The sequence below is a fragment of the Sinohyriopsis cumingii genome, chromosome 6, assembly GCF_028554795.1.
Source record: "Sinohyriopsis cumingii isolate HCF-2022 chromosome 6, ASM2855479v2, whole genome shotgun sequence".
NCBI classification, from domain to species: domain Eukaryota; kingdom Metazoa; phylum Mollusca; class Bivalvia; order Unionida; family Unionidae; genus Sinohyriopsis; species Sinohyriopsis cumingii.
The window spans coordinates 66,387,084-66,399,916 of record NC_142966.1 but is presented as its reverse complement, the minus strand read 5'-3'; the positions used below and the strand labels follow the sequence as shown (position 1 = coordinate 66,399,916).

General features: G+C 36.4%; 1 protein-coding gene across 1 annotated transcript in view; it reads right to left on the bottom strand.

The window, feature by feature from the left end:
- Nucleotides 1–6,835, bottom strand: part of LOC149797117 (placenta-specific gene 8 protein-like) — a 33,703-nt gene extending 26,868 nt beyond the window's left edge. Inside the window, exon 1 of the mRNA XM_089961791.1 lies at nucleotides 6,722–6,835. The gene's annotated coding sequence lies outside the window, so the exon portion shown is untranslated. The remainder of the gene's footprint in view (nucleotides 1–6,721) is intronic.
- Between the last annotated feature and the right edge of the window lie 5,998 nt (nucleotides 6,836–12,833).

Genomic DNA, 12,833 nt, shown 5'->3' with positions numbered 1-12,833 from the left:
CTTAGGAGACATGTTAAAATCGGCCTTTCGTTCGGTGGCCCCAGTGTTGAAACCGATGGTGACACGCGGATTGCACGCCTTGAAAGATGCGGCACTGACGCAAGGCAAAGAATTTCTCCAAAATGTCATCATCGACAAACAAAACCCTAAAGAAGCCTTCATGAGGGCAGGCAAAAATGTCTTGCTGCAAACGGGCAAAGACATTTTGGGTCACCGAGAGACACCTATAAATGCCCTGCACGCTACCGAGTCAGGCATTCAGCAAGGACAAGGCAGAAAGAGACGACGAAGAAAACACCCTTTCACCAGACTTCAAGCGAGAAAGGCCAAGAAAAGAAGAACCGTTCGAGACTTAGACGTTTTCGATTACTGAGAAAAGAGACCAAAAAAAAATGATGCACCGAGAATCTTGCGCTTGTTCCAAGACGGAACTGGATCTATTTGCCATGCCCCCCACGATGATGACGATGCAAGAATCCCAATGGGTGGAATTTCACCCCGTCTCCTCACTGACCGATTCCGCTCCCATCGAGTTTGAAATCAAAGGACAGCCCGAAGATTACATCGATCTGAATAGCAGTTACTTGTACCTGAAAGTCAAAATTCTAGATTAGACTGGAGGTCCTATAGACGATGAAGCAGTAGCTCCCGTCAACAATTTCATGCATTCCTTGTTCAGTGGAGTGGACTTGTACTTGAATAACAAACTGGTCAGTAGCAGCATGGATACTTACCCTTATCGTGCCTACCTGGAAAATCTCTTGACGTACGGAATAGATGCCAAGAACACTCATCTCAATGCCTGTGTGGTATGGGAAGCTGACGAACCTACCAAGTTTGAAATATTGGAAACTGATGAAAAGAAAGACAACAATGATGGATTTGTAGAACGAAGAAAGAGAATCACGGGAGCCGACACAAGTTTAGAACTGATGGATCGTTTGCATTTGGACATGTGGTTGCAAGAAAAGTATTTGCTGAACGGGGTGGATGTCCGCCTGAGACTGAATCGTAGCAGTGCCGCTTTCCATTTGATGGCTGATAGTGACGGTTACAAAACCAAAATCCTAGAAGCCAGACTCTACGTACGCCGTGTGGAAGTGTTACCTAAAGTGGGAAACGACATCAGTCAGACGTTGAGCAGAACGACCGCCAAGTATCCCATACGACGCGTGGAAGTGAAAACCTTCACCATTCCCAAGGGACAGCGATCCATGATCGAAGATCATCTGTTCCAAGGACAGTTACCCAAACGTTTGATCGTTGGTATCGTCGAGAATACAGCCTTCAACGGAGCTGCCGAAAAAAATCCTTTCTACTTTCAACACTTTGGCGTGTCCAAAATCGAAGTCAGTCGCGATGGCAAGACCTTGTGTACCCGACCTTTCGAACCTGACTTTACCAAGAAGAATTACTTGAGATCGTACTTGTCCCTGTACGAAGCCACCGGACAGTTAGGAACCAATACCAGTCACAGTATTACGTACGAGGATTATGCAGGAGGCTACGCTTTGTGGGCTTTCGATTTCACTCCAGACCAAGGCAGCGACGAGGGACATTTCCACCCTATAAAATCCGGCCAGATTCGTGTGGAAATTCAGTTTAAAGACCGAGACCCTGATGAAACGGTGAACGTCATCCTGTATGCAGAATTCGATAATACCATAGAAATCAACAGTTTGAGAGAAGTCATCCTAGATTACTAGAAACCATGGAAGACTGTTATCCCTCTTTACCTAGTGGAGAAACTTTTAGTGTTGGATTATTGTTAAAAAAATGTTAGAGTTGTTGTTGTTTAGTGTTAAGTGATTTTTGAATAAAAAATGTTGTGTTTTGAAAAAATTGTTTGATGTTATATTGTTGGATTATTGTTAAAAATTTAGAGTTGTTGTTTAGTGTTAAGTGATTTTTGAATAAAAAATGTTGTGTTTTGAAAAAAATGCCTTTGTCTTTTGTTTAGCTATAAGAATGTTGGATTGATGCTCTTTCATTTCTTACTATCCCTCTCATGACACTCACTAAACGTTGCGACTCAAAAACCGTGTGGGGGATGTTTTCCTTCACGTCCGCGCTTTGACTTTAAGAACCGGGGTTGTTTCCAGTCTAACCATCCATTGTCGACTCATCCTCCTACGAAGATGTGCTCCAAACTAGCTAAGCTCAACGAAGCCTACGTGAATTTGCATAGGGTCAGACACAGTCTGATACCGAAGCCAGAAGAAATAGAGAATGTGAGAATGTTAAAAATCACCGAAGACCTGATAGACGAGCTCTTCAGAGAAGAAATGAACAGGGAAAAAGAAGAATGGACAGAGAAGTACAGACTTCAGAGACAGCAGCAACAACAGCAACAACAACAACATCAGCAGCAAATTGAAGCTGACAGAGGCTTTGTCGATTGTCGTATCGACACCAAAGAGTTCTTCTTCTCTTTCCGAAGAAGCAGACCTATCGTCAGAAAGTCTATCCTCAGAGGACATCGCATTCTTAGAAACTAAAAAAATGCTATAGCAAACAAAAAAAAAACAGCCCTTTTCAGGGCTACCCCAAAACTCTAGTAAAGAAATAACGATCGATTTGCCAATGTGTGTAGGTAGAGTAGTGTGAAAATAAACACTAACTCTTTTTTAAAAAAATGTGTTTGTGTGTTTGTGTTTGTAAGTGGTTAAGTAAGTTGGTATGGATAGTAGATTAAAATGATGTCTTTTTTTTTGGTGTTTGAGGTGTAGATTAGGAGTTAGATTGGATTGCTTTGCGTATGTAAATAGTCTATTGAAGTGATTTATAAAAAATTTTAAAATAGTGATGGGTAGCATAAAAAAGTGAGTGAGTGTTTCTTTTAGGTCGGCGCGTTGTTGTTTTTGGTCATGATGTAGGTAAGATCAATTTTATGTTTTTAGGGGGATTTTTTCCTTCACGTCCGCGCTTTCACTATAAATTGAAACTCGTTCGGCAGTCCAACTACCCTTGTTGATTGATCAACTCCAAAAATGAACACGAGACTGGAGAAACTGTTGGTATTTCATGTGCATCTGGAATATGCCAGGCGCATATTAAATGAACTGGCCAAGGAAGCCATTGTGGAGGAGGGAAGAATAAGAGAGGAGGAGGAAAGAAGAAACAAAGAAGAGGAGGAGAGGAGATATAAAGATGAAGAAGAAGAAGAAAGAAGATACAAAGAGGAGGAGAGAAGATACAAAGAAGAGGAGGAGGAGGAGGAGGATAAGGAGAGAAGAAGAAGAAATTTCAGAATCCCAGAAACCGAAAATTGGGATTCTGAAACCACATATCCTGCCTCTGCTCTCTCCCCCCAAAAGGTAAAAAGTAACTGGGGGATAAGATGTGTATGCGGCGCCAGGCCTGGAAGGTGCCACCATTAACCAGGTGTCCATGAAGTTCCAAAAAAACAGCCCTTTTCAGGGCTACCCAATACTCTAGAAAAGAAATAACCATCAATTTGCCAATGTGTAGGTAGAGTAGTGTGAATATAAACACTAACTCTTTTTTAAGATAGTGTGAGGGTATGTGTTTGTGTGTTGGTGCTTGTAAGAGCTAAGGTATGTTTGTGTGAATAGTAGATTATGGGTTTCTTTATTGTTTGTTAGCGTATGTGAAGAGTATAGTTAGGGTTTTGTAAGCGCTCACGTACGATTGTGTGGATAGTAGATTATGGATTTTGTTTATTGTTTCTTAGCGTATGTGGAGAGTATAGTTTGGGTTTTGTAAGCGCTCACGTACGATTGTGTGAATAGTAGATTATGGATTTTGTTTATTGTTTCTTAGCGTTATGTGGAGAGTATAGTTTGGGTTTTGTAAGCGCTCACGTACGATTGTGTGGATAGTAGATTATGGATTTTGTTTATTGTTTCTTAGCGTATGTGGAGAGTATAGTTTGGGTTTTGTAAGCGCTCACGTACGATTGTGTGGATAGTAGATTATGGATTTTGTTTATTGTTTCTTAGCGTATGTGGAGAGTATAGTTTGGGTTTTATTATATGAAATGAGAAAAGTAGGGGGATGTTTTCCTTCACGTCCGCGCGTTGCTGTTTCTTTGGTCATGATCTAGGTAAGATCAATTTTATGTTTTAGGGGATGTTTTCCTTCACGTCCGCGCTTTCACTATAAGAACCCACAGTATTCGTCGTTCAAACCATTCTACAAAGAAGATGGCTTCTAACCAAATGGACAAAATACAAACATTGCAAGACGTTTTAGCCAACTTAGGAATGATGGAACAGATGTTAATAAGACTCGTTGAAGACCATTATTCCTATAGTCCCCATCGTGTAAAGATGGAAATTAATAACTTAAAAAAGGTAAAGGACAAGATTAGTGGTGTCATGAAAGAGATAAAGGAGGAGAAGGAGGATGAAGAGGAAAGAATAAGAATAAGCAAATGGAACGAAAAGATTGAAAAAGAAGAAGAAAATGAGAAGAGGAAGAAAGAAGAGGAGGAAGAGAAGAAGAAAGAAGAGCAGGAGAAAAAAAGAAAGAGAAGAAGAGAAAGAGTGTAGGAGATAAAATAAGAACTTGGTGGAGAAAAAGAAGAAATTAGAAGCAGAAGAAGAAGAAGAAAACCCAAAGGCCCTTTTCAGGGCCAGCCATATTTCTCGAAAAGAGATAGCCTTTCCATTGCCTACCCCTTTTTTAAAAAAATTTAAAAAAAAAAATCCCATGTTCAATTTCCCTTGACGCTATAAAGTCCCACCCTGTTTAAATTCCTTTGACGCTAAACCGTCCCACGATTTTTCTCCATGTTAATTTCCCTTGACGCTAATCTGACCCACGATTTTTCTCCATGTTAAATTTCCCTTGACGCTAATCTGTCCCAGGGGTCTCTGTAATGCTAATTCCCATTGACGCTAATCTATCCCCATTTACTACTCACACATTTCATTGAATGTATGTATGTATGTATGTATGTATGTATGTATGTATGTATGTATGTATGTATGTATGTATGTATGTATGTATGCATGTATGTATGCATGCATGCATGCATGTATATATGTATGTACGTGTTCGTGTGTGCGTGCGTGCGTATGTACTTATGTGTTTAGGTAGGTAAGTAGGAATGTGAATGCAGTTTTGTATGCCTGTGCTTACTAATATCTTGGAAAACAATTATACGTATTTCTTTGTGAAATTTATTTGTTAATATATTATTTGTCATTGTTTTGAAATGTCATATCAGTTTATAGTAGTATGACAGGTGTTGTTTTATGGTGCAAACAACGTACTGATTTTAAGCTCAAACTGCCCGTGTGTATTTGGACGACAAAACAACTCTTGCTGATATCTCCATATGATCCGGCTTTTTGGCCAAACAAAAGAGGTTTATTTCAGAATAAGAAACAGCTGTAAAAAATCAGTATTCAACATACCGAATCTATTAGCCTGAAGCTCAATGCACTTGATCATATTTCGGAATAAATTATATTGAGATCGTCTCCTACTGAGCACTTCTAACTGAGAATATAAAAGAGAGAGTGTCAATAGACAACACGCAACGGTACAAAACCGATTTGTTTAAAATGCAGGTGCTCGTGACTTAAAATTGTATGAGGTTTATTTTTACTCATCTTACGGACTTGTGTGGATCAAATCAAAAATGAAATTACAGCGTTAATTTATAAATTCAAGTTTTGATCAATTATTGGGACATTTTTAAAACTAAAAACATCAGTATTGAGTTAGATTTCTTCTTTAACTTAACCATAGGACTTTAATATTCAAATTTCTCTCAAACTTTTGTATGATAATTTGCCTTGATGCCGCTTGTGACATTTGCTCTCCAACGCTGTGGTAACGCGGGTGATTCTTTAAAAAACCTAAATGGTCTTTCTCCGCTTGATGGAAAAAAAGGAGCGGGAGTGGGGGGGGGGGGAGGGCTAATGCGAAGTTAGTGGACGGAAGGACGGAGTGAAGCCTTCAAATAGTCGCATAATAAAGAACTACTTCAAGTAAAGTACACAGTAAATTTCCAATCACCGTCACATTGTCATACACATCTTTATATACGGAAGTTCATAATTTCATTTAATGACATGGATTTAGTGTCAGCTCTGTGAAATGTGTTCAGCAATGAATTGCAATAATTTTTTTAACTTATTTTTTTTGTCGCTCATGTGTGACCGCTGACAGTTACACCCGATAAGCTTACATCATTGTGGTTAAATGAAAAGTGGACTTAAACTGGGTTCGCTCAATATGTTCACAATAAAAGTTAGAAATTTAGTTTGATGCATTTGACTAATGGCTACGCTTGCCAAGATGATGTGAATGAAGTGTAATGGTGAAAAAGGATACAGTTGACTTCCTGTGTTGTGTGAATAATGTGTATAGATTGTGAAAGAATTCAGAAACACACTAAAAGCACATTTGTAACATAATAAAGTGGAACTGAAATATAAGTAATACTTAATAGCTACTTTAAAAAATGTTTATTTTTAAACGATGAGAGGGATAGATTAACCCAGAATTAATTAATATTAAATGATAATAATCAGTAAAACTACTATATTTAATGAGTCATTCGATCGACCAATTAATTAACATATTCACTTTGCACTCTTCAAGTTTTCTTTGTTTGTTCCATTCCTTTAAGTGTTTGCTTTATTTGCTTTGTGAAAAGGATGATATGTGAATCTTGAAGAAAGAAAAGATATGGGTAATGCAGGAGATTGAGATATCAAAGTATAAAGAGCTAAGACGTACTTACCAATTACTCTTCAGCTGTATTGAACGTGCAGTCTGTAGGCAATGTCGAAACCAATTCAATCCTGCGATACGCGCATGCGTGCCTAGGTAAATTCTACGTTGCCATCAGATACATACATAACTTCCTGATACGCGGATCTCTACATGACGTATCATGTTAATCCAAGTCCTCTTGCATGCCTATTCATTGACGATTATGTTCACAAGTCAATAACTTTAAATTATATGTTTGTAATCAAACGTGTAATTATCGGCCTTGTTTCGGGTTTTAACTTGGTAAAAAGAAAAATCTACCAAAAACATCAAACCAAAGAATAGTAACAACAACAACAACAACCGTTAAAAAATACAACATGCACCCATATTTATTTTGTTTTGTTTAAAGATTAAAGAACATGCAAAGAAAAAGATCTGAAGAAATGGAATTATTTTGACAAATTCTGTTGGGAATATTAAAAATAAAATAAGAATACAAGAGTAAATTGTCGTTTGCAATCCGTAATAATAAAAAAACATGTGATTATTGTATCATAAGCCACCTCCTTTATCACTTTAATTGAGGCATGTAATGCTTTGAGCACATACCGTTGTTTCTACGATGCTTTTTCTTTGATATTTTGATAATGTACTAAGAGCATAAAGATCAGTGTCGACAGATAATCAATTGTGACATATCAGCCTGACGTTATTATCTCCTTTATGGGTCCTATTTGGGTACCTTTGTATAGGTTAAATGTATTTTAGCCATGTAAACCAATCTGAGGTCACCAACAAATAATATCTTGCTTATCACTATAGTATTCTCTTTTGCTTCTACAACCTGATCCATATATTCCCCACACCTCTGGTACGTTGCTTGCAACCTTTTCTATTACTGTTTCTTTTTTCTTCGGAATTATGGGGAAGCTATGCAGACAAATTACATTGTGGTTGTTCATTAGAGAACTGCACCAAAATCACCCCAAATATGCAATAATCATACAAACAACAGGGTCCAAACATGATATAAGACCCACATCAAAATCCTGGTACTAATTCTATTCAATAGCAAACCTATGAAAAACACATTTAAATTATTATTTCAGCAAAAATTCAAAATCCTCATGACATAAGATATATCTCACAGTAATATACCCATTACTTTTTCAAGTTTCTTATTGGAAAAAAAATATGAGTCACTGAACTTTGTTCTTTCTTCGTGTACCAAAAAATGGGTTATTCTAAAAAAACACATTCAGACTTTGCTGCTACTTTATATAATGAATGTTCTTTGTCATTTCCATAAAAATACTGAAATCGTGTCTTTCTTTATTGTTTACGTTGCACACGCTATACGCCCACAAAAGATTTATACTGCAATTTTTATCTCCATTATTAACATCATGGAATTATAATCCCAATATTTTTATTTTATGTTCAACCATTTCTAGACTCATTTATATTTTGTTCCATAAAATCAGAACAATAAGTTCTTAGCAAATGCACATTTCGATTCAGTAAAAACCATTTGCTTGACAAATCTTTATTTGTTTAACAAACGTGATGCTATAAAAATAGCTGCAAAGTTTATAGTTTGAAAGAAAATCCTTCAAGTCTTTTAAAATGGAAATACATTGTAGTAAACAAACCAACACAAACTAACATAGCATCTCTTGTGTACTCATTATTTTATAGAGAGTACCGAACAATGTTGAGAACGCATTGATTAGTGTTTATATTTTTTGTGTAATATGATCACCATGCAAAAGCGTGTCATAAATATACATATGTATTTGCAGAACAGGTTATACATTAGGTCAAGTACTTGCAAGAGTCCATCAACGGGATTCGTAATAAGCAATTTAGAGATTACAATATATGTTTCATTAACATAAATATATTAATGAAGCGTGTTATTCTATGAACGTAGCCACATGATTATACTGTTCCTGTTAAGGGGCCGCTTGTTCAAGTGGGAACGTACCATGCATGTGACTACGATGGATCATAAGTAATTGTAACACTAATTAGTAGAGTATTTATGGTGTATATAAATATGATCTAACACACACTTTATGTATATATATATATATATATATATATATATATATATATATATATATATATATATATATATATATATATATATATATATATATATGTGTGTGTGTGTGTGTGTGTGTGTGTGTGTGTGTGTGTGTTCATATATGTGGTACGAGAGGTTTTGAATCGCTCCTCAGTTTGATATATAAGATATATTTTTGGACAATCCCAGATTTGTGGAGATATTTTTAGAATCGACTTTAATTTTGTCCAGAATGAAATTTAGAAAATATAAAACGTGTTTTACGATAATTTTGTTTCTGAAATCAATTACACTTTTTAGTGCTAAGGCATTTTGGGTACCTATTCCTAAGTCTTGAGAACAGTAAAATGTTTGCCTGGCAAGAATGTTTGGGAAACCAATATACTTATGAAGATATTTTATGTTGGAATGTATTATGTATGCTTAATTTGTATTTGTTGTTGATTTTGTATGATTATATATTATGTATATCTGTATTCGATAGCTGACATATGTCCGAATTCAAGTTAATAGGGTACCTGACCGGTGACTGTTATTTTGTAAACAACATAATGCATAGCTTATATGTCTTTATCACTATATATTGAATATTGAAATAATTATTAATGGACATACATCATGTTTCTATTATTGTGTCTTAGCTTTTTATATCAATAGTGTTTACTTTACAAATTATTTATTGTTGGCTTCGTCTCCAAAGCCAAATCTATCTTATTGCTATGTCCAATTGGGCTTATTTATTAAATTCTTCACTGCAGTTGCAAAGTGCTTTATAATATTCTTGGACTGGAATATTAATTTGTAATTATAATGAATTCAGACAATTGCATTTTGTGTTACATTAGTTTGATGCATTAAACGTTTTTTAACACATCACCACATTCAAGGTCATTGACACATTGGGCGCTTTTGAGACTACTGGAATATGAACAAATTCACTATCGGATTTTTTTGGGGAACACCACTCGAATTCATTTGGAACTATATACATTTGGGCTTGTGATAAAACTTCAGGACTATATAGAATTTAAATCCAATAATGTAAGTACTTTTGAAATTTCATTTTTTATATAGGGAAATAACTTTCTGTTGAATTTGACAAAACATTTTGGTTTTCACTCTTTAGTGTTACTTATTGTAAAACCATAGATTCCTGAAAGAATGTAAATGTGCCCAGCCGTACCTTTTGGGTAGCTTCCGCGTTTGCCTTACACCTGATATTTGTGGTGAATCGTTATCTTACAAAAGTAAGATATTGCACACTGGTCTCCTTTTTGGCAATTCAACCAATATTTGAGATAAATATTTTGTATTGATCCAGCCATTTCTCAAAGAAAATACCATCTAAATATAGCTGGTAGAAGCATTTATTATGTGATAGCATGTCTGGTCTCTGCCATGAAGAAATTTATATATGATGATCGATCTATTTCTTGCTAAGCTCTCCCGTGAAATCCCTTTCCAGAAAATGAAGTTTCCTTAGAATAGACACTTAACGGAAACTATGCAGAAACTTTGCAAACTATGGACCATTCCAGAATCCATGCACGGTAACTACTCTGAAATTTGCGAACTGCTTCCAGAGGGTCCTTAATGTGCATACCTTACTTACTATTAGTTTAGACCATTAACTTTCTTCTTCCTTGAAACTGCTCAAAAATTCCATTTGAAGTTTTGATATATTATTTATTGTGCCAAATTTACATTCGAAAATAGCTGTTGATAATTTCCATGTAGTTTAAATATTCTGGAATCCTTCTTGTTTCCGTGCAGTTTTCACTGCATTTGAGGGATGAAATTCTAACAGTTGCGGGTTTTCGAAGATATTAAGGTAGTTTTTGTTTAGTTTTCGGGAAAACTGGCAAGAACACAAAAGTTCACTATCTAGCTTTGTGGTTTTATGTTGTTCTCCTGATGAAGGAAATTAACTTTATCGGTTTAAAAAAAAATCAGAAACTACACCGGCATTTTCAGTTTAGTTTCCATAAAATGAAAATAATCTAATCCAAAACTATAGCTTTTCTATGATAATAAGTGACTGTACCATTCGGATATATGAAAGCGTGGGGTTTTAGTATATTGAATCTAGAAAAAAACCCATTATATTTTAATAGTGCAAACTTGGTTGCAAGTAGTCTGATATTGTGTTGATACGGCTTCTATGTTTGTACGTACTTCAATGGATTTCAATCTATTTCAGTGTATATTAGATGGAGATCATTAATACTTGAATAACGAGCCTACAAAGGCAACTTTTGGATCAGCAACACAACTCATTTTCAACCGTTTGTGTAGTACAGAGAGATCTGCTGAATAACAAAATGCCAGTTACACAATTATTCTAACTTATTCCGTCAAAAAACATTATGATGTTCCAACCAGTTCTCGAGACATTCTTTTCCGCGGTGGACAAAAATGACAGTCCTACTCAAACGGTCATAATATAAAATATAATTTTACCCCACAAGAAGGACTGTCGCTTTTACAAATGCACGGAAAGAAAGTTATTGTCATCAATCCAGGGAGCAAGTTGTTTTGCGTTGATGTTATGAACATATTTTTAAAAAAATCTTAGTCATTGTCAAAAACCTGAAGGCGCTGAAATATTGTCAGATTCAATTACAAACCTAAACTATGGACACAATGCTGATATAATACTGACTTACCTCCTACCGGTTTATTCAAAACCACGGAGATTCTATTTACTTTGTAAAATATATAAAGACGGAAACTATATATATATCAGTCATATTCGGAAACAACCATTTCGCTGGAAAAGGAGTTCTGAGTTTGATGTTTATCAGCTTAGGTAACTGGTTTCAAACTGTCTTCATACATCTTAAATAATATCGTGTATATGCGTACACAAAACTATAAAATTATAATCGAGGCAATTGGGCAATAAAAATGGTCCTACAGTTGTATAGTAGTGAAGGGGGGCGATATAGGGACAATGGGACTTATCATTAAAAACACCCCTGGGCCTGTATAGGGACTATGTAAATTTAACATGGAGAAAATTCGTGGGCCTGTATAGGGACAAGGGAAATTCACATGGGAATCTATTTTGGGTCAGTCTAGGGACAAAGGAAATTTAACATGGGAGAAAAAAAGCAATTCTAGGGACAAGGGGAATTGAACATGGGAATAGAGTTTGGGCCTGTCTAGGGACTAGGGGAAATGGAACAGGGTCGGGACCCTATTTTAATACGGTCCCGACCTGAGGGGTCTCTATTTTTTTTTGTTTTAAAAAATAAAAAAAATAAAAAAGGGTAGGCAATTGAAAGTCAATCTCTTTTCGAGACCTATGAGTGGCCCTGAAAAGGGCCTTTGGGTTTATGTTAATATGCCCTTAACATAAAGGGCATCTGCGGCATCTTCTTGTCCTCAAGCTGCGCCTTACTGCAGGGCCATAAATCAGAGTCCTCTTGAGGCATCCTTGTCTTTCCACATAGACTCTTCGTATCCACAGACTGGTGTCTGACTTGTGGACAACTGTCCACTTGGATCGGACATACATTAGCATGTCCATCCAAAACATCATTGAAGAAACAAGGGTGGATGATTCGACTGTGGTCCACATCTTGAGGCAACGAGAACAGGTGAATCAATGCAGTGAACTGCGCTTATTTATAGGTAGAGGAAGGATTGAAACGGATTGAGTTCAATGACCAATCCAAACACGCGTTACAAAATTCAGGCAGTCCGCATCCAATCCGAAGAGAACAGTCTGTGACGTCACGTGGTCTATATAGATTCGCTAGCGCCTGTGCGGTGTCAATCCATTCGACAGTGATTCAACATGACGGAAACTCAGAAAACGATCCATTGGAGTGCACCAGCAGTGGAGACCACCCAAGGGAACCCGGACTTACTTTCAGAACAGGTAAATTGGGATTTTGTGGATTTTCTTACCTCGCAAGAATTTGTTCCGGAACCTTCGTCACCTTCATTACCGCACGTGGAGAATTTTAGACAGAGACAGAAAGAAGAATTGGAGAAATTTATACAGCGGCAAAATTAAGCAGAACAAGCTTTTCTCCTACAG